The sequence below is a fragment of the Rhinolophus hipposideros genome (genome assembly GCF_964194185.1).
Source record: "Rhinolophus hipposideros genome assembly, chromosome: 15".
NCBI classification, from domain to species: Eukaryota; Metazoa; Chordata; class Mammalia; order Chiroptera; family Rhinolophidae; genus Rhinolophus; species Rhinolophus hipposideros.
In genome coordinates, this window is record NC_138061.1 from 20,077,325 (window position 1) to 20,094,467 (window position 17,143).

The window sequence follows — 17,143 nt, forward strand, 5'->3', positions numbered from 1 at the left end:
GCTTCTCAGAAAATAGTTCCACAACATCAAATAGCCATTCTCAGTGGCACCAGCTCAATAAGCACCATTGTATTGGATTTCCCTCTTGCCTTGTCTCCCTCTTCTTTTTGCTTTCTTTTGCTTCTCTTTGATTTTACTTCTTAATAAAATAGAGGTATATAAGCCTTGGGCTCAGGCTCTGCTTTTGGGGAAATACAGGCTGAGACCAATCAAAGAATGTTAACATCTCTCTTAAATTGACTCTATTTTAGATTTGAAACATTCATATTTTCAAAAAGTCTAATTCTTTCATCTAGAATATTTGTTCTTATTCTCATCTTCATATTTGTGATGTGGAGAGTAAAGAATTTTCAAATATATGATACGGGATTGGCCATAATTATACTAATTGGAAGCTATATATTTTGGCAATTATTGTTTTTAGTGTCAAGATATCTTTCTAATCAAACAATACTTTTTTGTGGAGAAAGGAAGGGAGTAAAGGAAAAGTAGTTTTGTAGATTTAGTAGTTATACTAGGTGAAGGTACAAGGGAAATATTTTCACTACAAGGATTCCAAATTAAAGTAAGTACACCCAGCAGGATTGAAAGACCCACAGACTCTGCTCTGATAGGTATTACTTATCATTTTTTCAAACTGTACCTGCCAAACCATATCAACTTCCAGAATCTATTCTAACTTTAGTGAGAAATCTCTATCATCAATTATCATTTTCAGTTTTAGAAAATACATGTCTATAGACTGCTAATGTGTGTTTAAATTAAACCTTACAACTTATTAAATCTAACCACTTGCTTAAATAATGTAGCTAGAGGAGATCTTAGATATTTTCCAATTTTTGCTTCCACTAACATTTTTCAAATAGGAGAAACTGAGGTCCAGGGAGGGAGGGTAGCCTGTTCTGGGTCAACAAGAAAAAAAAATAACAACAGTGCTTGGACTAGATTGTTAAACTGAAGGACTTTTCACAACACTAGTTTTTCTGGCTTTAAAAGAGTAAGAGATTTTTGTTCTATTCTGAGGAATTCCCACTGGGAATAAGTAGTCTATTAAACTGTAAAAATGTGGCTGAAAAGAAAATACAGTTCGTAAAGCCTATTTTTGGAATTTTAAGTCTCTTTTTAACCCTTAAATATAAAATTTATCTCTTATTCTCAAATATAACAGCCCATTTAACCCCCAATCCTGACAGTTGTAGCTTCAAGAATATATTCTGAATCTGAACACTTTTACCTTCTCTATCCCTAAGCCGTAGTCCCAAAAGTTGTCATGTCCTAACATAGTTCTTAATTGGCCTCTCTTCCTTCTCTCTTGAATTCTATAGTGTTATGTACATAGCAATCAGTGTGACCCTTCTAAATGTAAATCTGAGTAGGTTGTTCCTTTGCTCACAATCTCCCAATGGTTTTACATTAAAGTTCAAAGATGGCTTCCAAGGCTCTGTATGCTTTGGCCCCTGCCTACCTTTCTAATCTCTTTGTCTAAAACTTTTACCTCACTCATTTTACAGTAGCCAGTATGGCTATTTAGTATTTCTCAAACAGACTAATCTTTTTCCCACTTTAGAATCTTTATGCTTGATGTTCCCTTTGCCAGAATGTTCCTCTCTCAGATTTCATTGTTTGCTCCTTTGCAACATTAGGGGATCTGCTGATGACACTTTCATGGAGTCCTTCTCCAACCATCTATCACCTCCTTACTCTTTTCTATCTTCTTATTGTACCCTTGCTTTATAGCAATGATCACCATCCAAAGTCAGATGATAACATAAAGGCATAAATTTTGTGTTTTGCTTACTAGAATGTAAGCTTCAGAGGTTAGGAAATGTGTATTGTTCATCTCAGTACCCACAGCACCTAAAATAAGCCTAGAACAGCAATGGTGCTGAATAAATGTTTATCGAATGAATGAATGCATAAGGTTATAAATCTTTACTATACAGAAGTCATTTTCTGCAAACATATGCCGTTATTATTTTACTTCCCATTCTCCAGCAGTTTTCCTGTTAACTAACTAAGCAATTCACCACTAATAGTCAATCAAGAAAACGAGTAGCCAGTTCAAGCTATTAGAGTGCACTGAACTATCCCAGGCATCAGAATGCCTGAAACATGAATGTCAAAGCCAATTGGCTGCAAGTTATTTACTGCTTTTGGACCATAGAGATAGTTGTATTCAAATGATATCATAATAGCAGAAAAGCTCCTAGATGGCCTGACATCAGTTATATTATTATTTTATACTCTGTGAGGAATATTTAATTAGTCTCCCAGGATTCCTTGTTGGGAACAGATGACACTAAAAAAGGCTTGGAGACGGATATATCATGGGTGGCTTTAATACATGAAAGTAACTGTGTATTCAAATAGCAAGCTTTCTTCTCTATTTTAGATCCACTGTGTCCAGCTTCTTAAATTCACTGTTCAAATCCTAGGGTATTCTCATCTATGTATATTTGTTACTAATTTAAGGAGTAAGAGTTCATCTGTAAGATATTACATGATATATATATTTTTTTCTTTTCTAAAGGAAACTTAAATGATTCATTGTCATGGGCGGGGGGGGATTTCTCCAAGGAATGAAAGAAATATAGAGGCAATATAACATAGTGTATCATTGAAATCATCTCGAATTGGATTCCAGCCAAGGCCCGGCACCTTCCTAGCTGTGCAGTGTTTGGACAACTTAGTGAACTTGTTTAAAAGTCATTGTTCTTTTTTTGTAAAACTGAGATAACAGGAGTACAGACTTCACAGTGTTGTGAGGACTAGAATGAGACAATGCACAGAAACAGTACACTGACTGGCAGAGTGAGAGTGTTTTATACGTCATTATCATCATTTTTTAAAGCATCAATCAACAAGCACTTATTGGAGGACGTACTACATTAATATAACGTAATTAAGACCACAGGAGATGAAATACTGACTCTACCTTATATGAGCTACGATCACTTTGGTGAAATAAAATATTCATACCCTAAATTAAATCTTAATGATAAAAACCGCAAATACGGTAAACTATATGGTAATAGATGTAAGATTCAAGAGAAGGGCTAAGATGATCTGGTGTGTCTCACAAAGGGGGATGAAATTCAAAATTATTGAAAGAAAGTTGAAATTTAGAAAGTTAGAAATTGAAGTGAAGCAGTTCTTTGGTAGAAGGAATTATGCTAATTTCAAGTTTCTATTGTTTACGTTCATTGCTGTTCATCTTATGGTTGCTCTTTTTGAATATAGGCCCCCTGGAGATTTCCCCTTCAGAAATAATCATTAGCCTCATTCCGGTGCCAAATGCATCTGAGAATAAGAGAATTATATTTATTCAAGGATGTTATTTTATACCAACACGTCTAACACCTTATTTTTGCATAGCTGAAGATTCATGTGTCCCTTACAGTAAGTTTTTCTTCTTTGTATTACAGTATTTAATTTACTAGATGCAAAGAATTGAAAGTATTATTAGAGCTATGAATAAGTAAGCTTATCCTTCCTGGGGAAAAATAACCCTGCTTCCAGACCACTCAAAAGACGTAAAAAGATGAGTGAATTCAATGCTTTTCACCCAACAATTTCTCCTGTATGCACTTTTTTTTCTAGTTAAGAACACAAATTACATTACATTATGCTTGTTAAATATTTCAGTAGAAAAGTAGGACTCTAACACAAAATGACTACTCTATACCAAAAATGGGACATTTACAGGGCTTTTATGAAGTGTGACCTCATTCCATTATTATTAATACACTTTGTGAGTTTTCTTTCATCCATTGATCTTGCAGAAGTGCTGCTAACATTGACTAATTAATCCTCTTGTCATCTCCATGAACAAGGTAAGGCATTTATTTAAAGGCCTACTCGTCCATGGTGAAACTTGGGCAAAAACTGCTTGACACTGCTTGATGAATGCCTGGTGCCCAGGTAACACAGAAGAGCTGACTTTTCAAAGTAGAGGGCTGGTTCAACTTTTCTGGCACAGGGCCCTCCATTTCACAGGCAATCTGATGACTTTCTCCATATACTCTTACTGGCTCAAGTCTATTCCCATCTGTTTGAAAGGCATGGTTCCCAAACAGGCACTGGTCAGATCCTTGGCGCTGTGCATGAGAAATGAGTGCTTTCTGGGCAGTCAGTGTCCCCCTGCCACGTGGCATCTGTTTTACCAGATGTCTCACCTCTGGGTCCGTTGGTATGCCAACCTTGTTGCTGTGTGTCTTTTACAGCACATCTGTTGCTGGTTAAATGCCAAGCAACAAAGTAAATGGCAGGGCTGTGTGTGTGTGTGTGTGTGTGTGCACACACCTGTGTGTAGCAACTGTGTACGTGTGCACAATTGTTAGAATGGGGGTTAGCAGACACCTAGAGCTCAAGATTCAGAATACATTTACATAGCACTGCTCCTATAGACCTTCTCATGGTGGTGTTTGCTGCAGGCTACAGCTGGGGAACACTAAGCCACCGACCTTGAGCTGTCAAAGTGGGTGCCTCCAAGCATATTACTTCCAGAATCAAAGAGCATATAAGTATTCTGTCTCAAAAGTCTGGATCACAAAGTGAAAAGGACCGCAAAATCTCCCCTAAATAAAATCAGTAGTAAGGCACCTTGGAGCTCTACTTAATGGTCCCTTTATGTCATCATTCATTCATTTATTCAACAGATAGCTACTGAGCACGCCTCCAAGGTATCCAAGGTACGTAGCCCTACAATGGATAAAGAGCTACACAGAAATGATGCATGGTCTTTCTCTACCTGGGGAAATAAGATGTAAACATTTGAATGAGCTGTGGGATTATACAAGGTATCCAGTGATCGGTGTCCAAGGGAGAGTTTTCTGTGGCTTCTAGGGCAAAAGGAACGATGCCTTAATCGTGATGGTCAATTACCATTACATTTGCCTTAGAAAGAAACAGTCTAACTGTTCTCAACATGGAGAAATAGCTCCAAAAATGGTACAAAGAAAGATGTAGATATATGTTCTATTGTCTTCGTGGTAAATTACATTAAAAATAGTGTGTATAAATTGTGACACATGTGCTTGCACATTGTTCAACCCTAATCTACACCTTCGGGTCAGTTAAACAAAACCTGAAAAACTCTTGTCAGAAATGTATACTCCACGATAATTCAAGGGTATTTAACTGGAAAACGAACTACTGCAACCAAGAACTGAAGCATTCAGATGTAGTTACTTGGTACTTCGTATATCTGTCAAAATCCACACCAAAGTTTTTAAATTCGCCTAAAGATGCTAGAAATTAGAATGTGGTTAGAAAGATTGCAAGTGTTCTCCCCAGCTTTAGGAAATGTAGGAAGCCAGCTAACTTTGCAGTCCAATAATTTGAGTGCAACATGAGTTCTGGAGCTTTCTTAGCCTCACATTCTTCTACCTCCTCTACCACCCTGTCACTTGTCTCCATTACATTGTTAGTTGATCCTGCCATCAGAGTTTATTGTGTCCACCTTGGAAAGAGATTTCTATGTAAGGTGCTTTGCAGAGTGCCTGAGGGCAGAGAGTAGGGGTTTCCTGAGCTCTAGTACCAGTCATATTTTTGTGCAGACTTACTAATGCATGATTGCACACTTAAGATTTACTCTGCACTAGAGATTTGCTCTACATCTGGTTTTCATGGTAATATACAAACTCATACGAGACATACATACCCCTTGTACCCTCATCGCCACATAGCAGCTTAACCATCATTACCAAAAGAACTTGATATTTGTTCAACAGCAAACTGGCTGTGTGAAGAATGGTTAGTAGCTGAGTTTACAGCCAATGGGCAGAGAATGAATAGATGAACCATAAAATATAAAATTCTGCAACTCACTACAAATCATGGTTTACAACTATTAACACTCAGGACAATTAACCAACTATCACTAAATTGGCAGAGCTTGCATGCAATCCTTTTATTATCCACCCCTCCCCATTCCACTTTATGTATAAACCTGGCATAAACATTTTATTCTATTCAGAGTGCTAAGTTCATTCTTCTCCTGATGACAAGTTAGCTTTTAGCAAAACATTTAAAATAGAAATGAACAGATTTCGGAAAATAATGGTGCCCTCCTCCTTCTGATTACTACCAACAGAGAGTATTTTAATAGATTCAGGTTAAACTTGAGATTTCCCCCGAGCTTTTCCATTTCAATTTTAGTAATATTTTATTCTTAGGGACTAAACAGTCAAATTAAGATCACAAGTGTTTCCAGCTTTATTTATAAGAATAGATAAACTTTGACTTTGGACATATTGATTCCAGCTCATCAGTCCTAAGACTTTTTTGTTTGTTTTACTGTTTCCCTCCCCCATTTTCCATGGGTATTTTTAAACTAGAGGGAATTGATGCAAAGGCTGAAATGCTCCTGCATACAAACACTTCCAGTAATTCTCCCGATTTCTTAGAGAGAACTGTAATCATGCATTGACAATTTCATATTTAGGTGGGGTATTTAAATGAGTAAATGCATGAGACACTAGTTCTCAATAATCTGAATCAGTTCTATCTTTTTTTTCTTTTTCTTTTTTCTTTTTCTGGCTTATGTGCCTTCCACTTATTTTTTAAAAAAAAAACAGTGGTTCTCCTTTCAGCATCAAATCATAGTACAGGTTTACAAGACATTTTGTAAAGACCTTAACTGTATGTATGTATATCATCATTGCAGTCTTGAAGACTATGGCTGGTATTAACTATTTTGACAATAGGCCTATTGAAAAAGTCAAATTGGGTTCAGTCAAGGGACGTTCGTGAAGAAGTCTTTTGTGTGGCATACAGTTCTAGAGCATGTCATTTAAGAAAATTCCCAAATCACAGAGCTGAGACAGATCTACCCAGTTGTTGATTCCATTCTTAAAATGTTAATCTCTGAACAGTGGCTAAAGTGGATGATAAGTGTTTTTAAATGTGACAATTTTGACAACTATCGTGGTCTACATTGAAATGATAGTGGGAAGAAATATTATTAGAACTTAAACTTCAGAAATAATCAGGAAAATTAGCAGGGCAAGGTTAAAGAAACACAGGCTTTGGATTAAGAGAATTTCTCATTTCAGTTCCACCATCGCACAGCCGTAGTCTTCTCATCTCTAAAATAGGAATCAAAATGTGTATCTCATAAGGTTGATCTGAGCCAACAATCAGATAGAATCTTCAGAGGATACTGCAGATTGGCCTACTCAAGACCTATTCTAAATATTTTCCAGCAGGTTTTCCTATACAGTAAAGCGGGGACATCTAAAGCTTTATTTTGGAGACTCCTTTGTAGTGAAGCCTCCAGATACAGCTTACATTCTGCTACATGGGTACATGTACATGAAGTGTGGAAGGAAGAAGCAAGAAATGGACATCAGCAGCCACACAGAGCAGACGGTTTCTACTTTGGTGGAGGAGGGGCACAGACACTTGGTTCTGATGGCAGCTGTGGTGAAAGTTCTAATGATCTAGTTCATAGCATCACAGGCTCAAAGCAGCAGCCTGGGAGCCAGTGGGGTTTCCCCAGAACCCCATTTCTCCTACTTTTTCTTCCTATCTGTTTATCATTCAAGCACAATCCCTTAATCCTTCTGGAAATTGTTATAAGCTATTTAATGCCATTTAACAAATCCCTTCCTGTTCTAATTCATGGGAATTAATTATGAAGACCCCAAATAAGATCTCTGAGACCATACCTGAAAAGTGTTTTGATAATGATAAAGATATTAGCTATTTTTGAAAGGAAGAATCATATCATAGTTGTATTTATCGATTGATTTCAAAATATTATAAGATCGTTTTAGGAAATAAAGCCTCAGAATCAGATTGTTGAACATCTGTTTTATTATCAGCACAAGTATTTTAAGTATAAAGTCTTTATTTCCTGGATAGAGGGTGGAATAAAAGCCTTGCCATATATACCTACTGTGTTTCCCCGAAAATAAGACCTAGCCGGACAATCAGCTATAATGCGTCTTTTGGAACAAAAAATAATATAAGACCCAGTCTTATTTTACTATAAGGCAGGGTCTTAAATAATAAAACATAATATAAGGCCAGGTCTTACATTAATTTTTGCTCCAAAAGACACATTAGAGCTGATTGCACAGCTAGGTCTTATTTTCGGGGAAACACGGTACAAGTAAATTCATAATTCATGATGATTCCTTTTTTAGTTGTATGCTTTCTTGTCAAGTGCTCTCACCCTCCCCAATTCATATTTGATATTTGAAGTTAAAATTAATCGTATACACAAGATATTGAAAAGTATCAATATGTAAGAAATGTAAAAGCGTACATATTGGTGTTCAGTACATATATTATCTATAAAAATCGCTTATTCAAGACTCTTGGTTGTAAGAGATAGGCTTAAGTCAAAAGGAGAAAAGAGTTACTTTATCGTTTATTGTAACTGGGAAATAAACATAAGGGAAGGTTCATTTTTTGTCACAATGGGTATGGGAACTCAGGACTGACCTTCAACCTTCTTCTTTTCATGCGTTAGTCTCAAATCCTGCGACATACAGGGAAGAGTACGTCTGCCAATCCCCTATTCACATACTCCCAGCAACATAATCTTAAAGGCATGGTGCCTTTCCTTAAGCCCCAACCAGACTCTGGGGGAAATACTGACTGCTAACTTGAAGTACATGCCCACTCTGCTTCAACCACTGTGGTCTGGGTATGGTCTATGCTAGACCAGGCCTTATTCCCACAAGCACCAGCAAGTTAGAGAACTTAAACCGGGAGCCCCCGCAGGCACATGACTGGAATAGAGGGAGAAGAAATTCCCTAAAGAAAGTTGGGGTGCTAGACAGACGAAAAACAAAGGTCTCTGAGGTATGCCTTGAAATGAATGAATGAATAAAATAAATAACGCAAGCCGTCCTGGTGATCATTTTCCTGTAAATTATAAAATGCCTCTCCAGGTGTCCCTTTACTATATACTTTCCATCTCCCTTATCTATTCATCCTGGCATGTAAATATCTTTCCTCTAAATGAGATAGTCAAGATATAATCACACACACACTCATATAAAACAGCATGTTATGAGGAACTAAATAGCAGAACAACACATACTCCTAGGTTGTATTCCAGCACCTTCCAAAAGCAGGGCAATATGATCTGGGAACAGCTTTAGTATATAACATTGTATGGTCCTTTACGATTTAAAACAAGTATCTTATCTCATTTAATCATTTCTCTTTTTTTTTTAAGAGTAGTGTTAACAATATCTTTATCATTTAATCATTTCAATAACTCTATTAGGTAGATGATGGAAATGACGAAGATGATGAAGCTATTGACCTATTGTATAATAATACAATATTGTTGTTACTATTTACACCTATTTTATAGGTGAGAATTCAGATAAAGGGAGGTAAAACAGCTAGTTAAAGTCATAAAGCCATTAAAGGTGTAAGAGAGGGTTTTTTATCTAGGTAATGGGATACCTCTATTACTTGTTTTTTCCTCTATATTTAAAACAGACCTCATAGAGTAAATTGTGGAAGAAAGGTTGATTAGGTCATTCAGATGAATTTTGGAATACCTCTGAGAACTTCTGATGTGTGGCATGACTCTGGGATAGAGTTTCTGCTCAATCTAAAGAGAGGTACATCGAGTGGAAAAATTCCAGGAGCCCATGCAACTTCAGTTCCATGATACACTATTGACATGCTCAGATTTCCTACTGGAAAAGAAGCTCCTCGTGGTTCTTTTCTGGGCTTTGCACGTACCAGCCATTACAGGAGTCATGTCAGAATCGGAATCCATAGCTATTCACTGATGTCGCCATCCTATCTGGATGCAGAATCTGCCACAGTACGTTGGTGAGAAAGTCTTATCGTGTCATTAGGTCTCTGGAGATATATTTTCAGTCTAACACACAGAATTCCTCAGAAACATGTATTTAGTCACTAAAGTGTACCAAACTTGCAAAGGAAGTTGTTTTCCATTAGTAGTTTTTTAAATGTCTAATGTCAGCTTCGCCCTTAATAACGCTTTCTCTCTCTAGGGATATCCAAGCGATTTTTGATCCTCTGAAAGCCTCTGTGTTGTAAGTAATGTTTATGACTTAAAGAAGAAAACGTGGGGGGGGGGGGAGTCTAGAATTTGCATCGTGTAAAACACTTTCAAACTGCCTCACTTCTGGGTTCTCACCACCACCCTGTCAGATATGTAGGGCAGATATGCACATCCCAGGGGAACTGATGGAGAAACTGAAACCCCAAGGGGTAAGTGACTTACTAGACTTCCTCAATTATTTAGGGGAAGTTCGAAGAAGCAGTCAAATCTCCTTCATCCCAGGTCTGCTTTTTCTATAAGATCAGTGGCTTTCAAATATCTATTTTAAATTATTTTAAAAATAAAATCTGGCATTTATGCGTCTATTGATGCCCACTATATAAAACAGATCTTATATGGATCCACTATATATAAACAGTTGTCTATATGGAAGTAGGAGAACTGAGTCCAGCCCTGCTATGGTAATCCCCGAATATCATTGCAAAAAGTCTACCATGGAACACAATTTGAGAACCCCATAACCAGCCCAACTTACCATCTCCCATCTCTCTAGTCCAATCCTGCTGAGCACAGCTTCCCTAGTGAGGTACCACCACTGTTTCAAAGATGGGCTAAAACTGTTGACTCCCCTCAGCCACAGGAGGGTCGAGGAAAGGTGACCTCTCTGGAGCTGATCCTTTCTACCTGGCAAGAGCCTCCTGTCTACTCCAGTGTGCTCCACCGATAGGTTTACATGGGGGAAGCTCTGCAGGATGTTTAGGAGGGCTCCACACGCAGAAACACGATTTTCCTCGCGAGGTGCCAATTAACCCCACAGATATTTCCAGTAAGGAGCCCTGTCCTACCTGAATAATGCCATCTTTCCTACTTTAATTCATTATTGGTTAGGTAAATTCTTACATTTGTCTGAAGCAGATTTCTCCAACAAAGAAATAGTTTTCTAAAGAATTGCTGTTGAATCTTTTGTCCAATGTCAAATTAATCCCTTGACTTCTATTAATTTAGGTGCCCTCCATTACCACTTTTGTTCCCAACAGTTATTTATATGTCTTCCTAGTAGTTTTCCTCACAACAGGTGATGCTTAATAACACCCTTCCCGGCTTCTCTTTGCTATTTTTTTTTTCTTAAGCAAGGCCCTGCATGTTCTGCCATCATTATACCAAGATATCCTTAATCCACTCCACAATCTCCTCATTCACTGTTTCGGAACCCTTGATGGGCCAGTTTCCTTTCTGCCACAGGACCTTTGCACATAATATTGCTTATCCCTCGATGACACTCACCTCTCTGTCTAGTCAACTTTCTTCATCCTTGAGATTTCAGCTCAGATGTCACATCCTCAGGGAGCCTGTCTTGATGATACAGATTAGACTGGCTCTCTCTGCTACGCATCATGTACCTTTTCTTTACAGCATGTGTTATAGTTATAATTTCATATTTATTTGCCTGTTTGACTCGTACTAGACTCTAAGCTCTAAGATAGCAAGGACTATGTTAGTTTTCTTTTCCCCATCCTCATGCCTGGCACATAGCAAACTCGTAAAGAATCGCTAAATGGCTGAATAAATAAAGTTATACTATGGTGATAATGATGATGATGATGATGATGATGATGATGATGACAGGAACTTGAGGCTGGAGGACATCAGTCAAACTTGATTCTTATGTGTGTATTTATGTTTCTAGGCAGGGAATAGATCATAAGAGTTTTCGTTCCCCATCACCCTCCTCTCTGCTTTCCCCTCACTTCTGCCATCTCCTTTATCTTCTTCTCCTATCTCATCTTCTCCATCTTTCTTTCCTCTTTCATTTTCACAAATATTATTTCCCACATGGAAAGGGATAGTGATGGTTATGAAGGGATACCAGAAAGCCAAAAGAGAAATAGCCCATAGCTATTACCTTGGCATGTATCGACTGGTCTTAGCACACAGAATTGTTCTGTAAGGGATGTATAAATTAACGCAAAAAGATGCTGTTGTCCTGACTACCAATACAAACACAAGAATAACAACAATGATTTTTTTTATATTAGGTAATTAATTCAGCTTAGTATTGTTTATTTTCCTCAAAAGTCAATCTACTCTGTCTATTAAATTTACAACCATCCAACTTTGGAGGGTCACTCTAAACTGACAATGCATAATATACGAATATCTCCAGCTCAGTTTCCATCATCTTGCTGTGTGTCTTTTGAAAAGCCCCTTTGCCTCTCTTTGCTTTGGTTTTATTTTCTGAAAGGGGATAAAAACATCTGTATATCCATGGCCTATTATTATTTTCCTATTCCTCTTTCTTTACTGCATGGATCAAGAGTGCTGCTGACCTACCCAGGACATGGTAAGTCGGGCCAGCAATCAATGAATCTATTTTATGATTAGTGGAGCTCAGTGACAGTGGTCAGGAGCAGAACCAGGTTCTAAGCTGGCAGGCTATCTCAGAGTTGATTGTGTAAAGGAGACTTGGAAGAATCAAAGCACAAAGATCATAAGGGAGAGCAAAGATCCCAGAAACCAAAGTAATTCCAGGGCTGAAGAGTAGATGCAGTATTCTGTTTGTTTTGGGGGCTTTATTGTATTTGTTTGTTATAATGCTATTCCTACAGTCTCTGGAAAGAACATGCCAAAAGCCGTTTAAATCAAAGTTAGAGAGGAACTTTATAAGAGGGATTAGTCTGATAACACCTGAAAGTGAGGCTCATCCTTAACATCACAAAGAGAGACATGTAGACATTGTTTTCACTGGTGTACACTAGGCAGTAACCAGGCGTCAGCATGACCTATGATATATCCTCCCCAAAAATCAAACCTTAGTCTTATCAAAGCTCGAGATCTAATAAATAATATACAGAAAGTACAGAGAAAGACAAATCCATTATTTATCACATCACTGGAATGTAATCAGCCAAATACAGTATATAAGAAATTCTAAAGGACTTTCTACAGGAAATTCTATAGAATTCAGGTTCTTCCACATAAAATTTTCAAGGAATAAAGAAAAGAGGGGAAAAGGTGTTATAGAGCAAAATAATGTGCATTAACTGAATACAGCGCATAAAGTCTAACTTGATCGCATCAACTATAAAAATAAGACATTATCAAAACACCAAAAGACAACAAGTATTGGTGAGAAATTAGAACTCTTGCACACTGTTGGTGGGACTTTAAATGGTACAGCCACTATGAAAATTCTTCAAGATTTTAAAACTAGAACTACCACATGTTCTAGCAATCTCACTTTTGGGTACACATCCAAAAGAACTAAAAGCAAAATATTGAAGAGATGTCTGCACTCCCACGTTCACTGCAGCATTATTTACAGTAGCCAAGATATGCAAACAACCCAAATGTCCATTGTTGGATGATTAGATAAAGAAAATGTATCTACACACATTTAGACTTAAAGAAGTAAATCATGGTATATGTGGCCACATGGATAAACCTGGAGGATATCACGGTAAATGAAATAAGGCAGCCGCAGAAGGACAAATAACTCATGATTCTACTTATATGGAATATCTGAAATAGTCAAACACATAGAGACAGAGAGTAGAATGGTGGTTACCGGAGATTTGGGAGAGGAGGAAAGGATGAGCTGCTCTTCAATGGTACAAAAAGTTATGAAAGATGAAAACGGTTTAGAGAGCTGCTGCACAATGTTGTGCCTATAGATAAAAATACTGTATTGTGCACTTCCAAATTGGTTAAAAAGATAGACCTCACATTAAGCATTCTTACCACATTTTTTTTAAAGCTGCTGGATTCAAACCGGAAATAAAAACATCATGTTAATTTTTAAGAAAAAGATACATACGGGACAATTGATGACATTTGAACATAGTTTATATATTAGTTAAAATCCTTTCTAGTAAAATTAATACTAATTAATATTGAGCCAATATTAACAATTAGATAATGGTGTTACATTAATATGAGTCATTGTCTCTTAGAAATACAATAAAATTATATATCTGTATGATGAATAAAATCATGTAACATAGTGTATGACAGACAATCAATTAGCTATATGTTGTTAGTTGTTGAAGCTAGATAAGAAGCATGTGGGGGTTGTTATACTAATGTCTCTACTTTTAAAGTTTGCATAATAAAAAGTTAAATAAAAACAAATAAACACAATTTCCAGGACAAAATTAGGCACAAAATATCAACATAAAATAGATGAATGAATTCACCAACAGTCAGCAAAATAATTTGCAGGTTCTAAGAGGAGTCCGGATAGAGATCAGAAATATAATTTTCAATAAAGACACTGAAATAATAAAATACCTTTGTGAACTAAAACAGAGGTAGTAATACTGGCAAAGTGGCGAGTTCTTAGAATCAAAGGCAATTATAGAAAGTGCTTTGAAAAACTAAAATTGCTAATAGCGGTGAGTTAGTCTTATATGTGTAATTAACAGTGTAAAGTCAGTTTGTAATTTAACCGTAAATAGTTAAGAAGGGTTGTTTTTTTCATCCATTTTTTTCCCAAAGCAATTTACCTTTCATGCCTTATGAAAACTATCCTCTATAGTTGTTTCCCGTTTTAGTGGAAAACTTTTGTTAGACAAGCTTCACATTTTACCTACTGTACCAAGAAATGAAAACCATGATGTGGAATTGCAGCTAGCAGCAATGATATTAGAACAGGTTCAAATGAAGCCCATAACTTAAGTAAAAGTTTACAGCCCTAACTGGGCTGTGCTGTGCTGTGCATTTCAGGGCCAATAAGAGATTTATCAAAAGAAGGTAACAAGCCAAGGTGTATGAAAGTAGCAGGTAAGAGTTCTGAAAACCTTTATGAACTAGAGTAAATCTTGAAACTTTGAGTTTAATCTCTGGAAGTTGCACGTCTAGGTTTAATTACAGGTTAATATTTGACATATTATATAGGTGAAAAAAAAGTAAGACACTCAGAAAGCATGTCTTTAATAAAGCTAAGAAGGCTCCATTAATGGCACATGTGTGTAAATACCTATGGGAACCAGACAGGTACCATTCATTCCTGGGGACAGCAATCAGCACTGGGGATTGGAAAAAAATCTGATCGTGTGCTTTTTTGTGACGGTGGCCCATGTGCCTCAGTTCCAGCCGATGGTTGCCATCTGAAACACAGATTTTTGGGGATAGTGTTTCAGATTTTTTTAGGAGCAGCCAGAAATTTAGACGACTATGTGAAATCTTCCAGTTCCATAATGTTGGCAAGACATTCAAATTTATAAAGTCTTTGTGGACCAATGCGAGGCCTCTGAAACAAAGTTCGACTACAGGTCACATTCTGCCTAAAGTCAACATGTTTGTAAATTGTTCTATGTTCATTCATGACTGCCTTTGTCACCTATTATTTTTTTCATATTCATATTGGTTCAGGACAAGCTATAATATTTTTCCCTCATTTAATTTATTTTCATGGATATTTACTTTTATTTCAGAATTTTTTAAAAAATTCTGTTTCTGAATACTTCTTCGTTTTGTTTCCTGAATATTTTTCCAAAGAGTATTAAAAAGTGAAAATGAATGGGGAAGGAGCTGCTGGGGAGAAACCGTGGACTAATAATCAATAACAGTTTTCTTTAGCTTGCTGCTAATGAAAGCCAGGTTAAAAGTTTCACTTTTACATGAACTTTCAAAGAAAAAAGAACAAAATATTACTCTAACCAGAGCAGAAAAGATTGTGAATTACCACGTATAACCTATACTTCTGGACAAAAAAATAAATAAATAACCTAAGGTTACTCTACCATTAGCTAATAATTCTATATTCACATAAAATGGCAACACAGATATCTCTGATTTTAAACTTTGGCCTAACTAAGCATATAAGTGAAACATTTGGGAGTAAACCTGGAAATGCCATGATTATTATTTATTGAGTCTTCAAGGCTACAATGGTCTAAAATGGGCAACCCACAAATACATTGGGGAGACAGGATGTTATGAAGAGAGAATTGGGTTGAGAGTTGGAAATTAGGGTCCAGTCCCAGCTCTGCTGCCAACAAACCATGCAAACCTTTCTGCTTCTCACTTCATTATTTATTAATACTATTTATACCTTGCCTATTTCCAAAATAGATTGGCAATGGCTTTCAATAAAACCACTAATGTATCAGAACTCTTTTATTAGACAGTAACCTGAGATTTTAAAAAAAAGAAGAAGAATTTAGCAGCAAATCTAAGCTAAGGCAATATACCGTATTGGAGCACAAAATGCTGCTGTGAACTTTGTGGCTAGAGCGTAAGCAGGAACCAAATTTACGTATACCACTATCGTAATCTACGGGTCTCGGTTTTCTTGTTTATAAAATGTGTGGGAAATGAGGGCTGGATAAAATCACATTTAGGCCTTTTTCCAGGTGCAAGTGTTTCTGTTACAAAGGGATATATGTACACTTCTGAAAAGAATTCCTTACATTCTGCACACTCGAGCACTAATAGGGCTTATGGGAAAATGTGGAGTCAGGTAGTTCACTCATAACATATGTAAGTTTGTAACCAGAGAACTATAAGAATAAGTGAAAATGCTAATAAAAATACTGGCATGCTTCAAAGGAATGCAAAATTCCAAATAAAGAAAGAAATACTACAGTACTTAGAAGATTTTATTAAAAGGGTTCCTAAATATAGGTTAATGTAAACCTATGCAACTTAAACCTATGAGACTTAAAAGTTCAAGGACAAAATGCACACAGATCTGGTGAAATGTACATTTTGAACTTCAACAAAGAGCATGAGGCCAAATTGAGCCAAGACAAAGCACATGAGTAGAGAAACACAGGGTATGGTACTTTATTCCTCAGTAGTCAATTCATGTATTTTGAACTCAATCACAGAAGAATATATAACTGGGAACAGATCGGTCCAGGATGACCTGTGTTTCTATGAAGATGTCTTAGAGTTTCTATATTGGACCCAAGACACCTAAAGGTTCAGTTATACATAATATTGATTTGGCCATTATTCTGAAGAGAAGGACTAAAAGGCTATTAAGTTGTTTTTTTTTTAAAAAAAGCTATACTAGAGATATGATCTCAAGGAGGTTATAATTTAAAATGATATTTAGCAGAAAGAATGGGGGGGTAATTCTGAACAACAACAACAACAACAACAACAAAAGAACATGAAAGGACACTAGAAAATGGA